Source organism: Cyprinodon variegatus, unplaced genomic scaffold (genome assembly GCF_000732505.1).
Source record: "Cyprinodon variegatus isolate N-32 unplaced genomic scaffold, C_variegatus-1.0 Scaffold1344, whole genome shotgun sequence".
NCBI classification, from domain to species: Eukaryota; Metazoa; Chordata; class Actinopteri; order Cyprinodontiformes; family Cyprinodontidae; genus Cyprinodon; species Cyprinodon variegatus.
In genome coordinates, this window is record NW_015151797.1 from 171364 (window position 1) to 172344 (window position 981).

Here is a 981-nt window from a genome sequence, read left to right on the forward strand (position 1 = left end):
ACCTGGATCCTCTGGTTTTACACTTTGCTATAGGTTTGAAGACTTCTTCTGAACTTTTTCTCATCTATTTTTTCTTGCAGTTGATGCTGCTTGTGTTGTTCTGGTTCTGGATTGTGTTGCAGCTCTGCTCTTTATCCAACACCGATTTCTCCTGGAGGAGACTAATAAACACACCTTGATCTGGACCTTCACATGTCGTTAGAACATGTTCTGCTTCTGCTTGGTTTACTACTTTAACTTGATCATTTTTCTGGGACTTTGGCTTTCAGTCAAATTATTTTTCTACATTTTTATTCACTATTTTAGTTTTAGCCTGTCTCTCCAGTTGCTTCAACACGTCTTTTGTTCTTTATTCAGATTGAATTGGTGCAGTTTGTCAGAGATCAGCTGTGCTTCTCTGGTCTCAGCACTTAAATCCAACCCCTCCCATCTGACAGAACTGGACCTGAGAATCAATGACCTGAAAGATGGTGGAGTGAAGCAGCTCTGTGGTTTTCTCCAGTCTCCCCACTGCAAACTACAGACATTGAGGTCAGTCACCATGTTTTAGTTTAGTGCTGATATTTCTGATGGTAAAGTTTTTTTGACTCTGTTGTGATTTTATGTTCTTTTCTATTCCCAGCCCACTGGGAATTTATGTTTCTAATACTTTAAGATGTTTATTGCCCTACCCTGTAGGGGTGGTAAAATATCTTATTTAATCAGATATTATTTTAGCTTTTATATATTGTTTATGACCCACAGTCCTACTAACTGTGTGTTAGAACAATAGATGAAAGAGTGATTTGAGCACTAATTATGGTCAAACAGTTATTTCAGAATCAGAATCAAGTTTATTGCCAAGTAGGTTTGCACTTACAAGGAATTTGACTTGGTGTTGTTGGTGCAGACAAAAAAAACAACAAAACAAAACAAAATAACAAAATAAGATAGAATATATATACATCGGCCACTTTATTAGGTACACCTGTCCAACTGCTC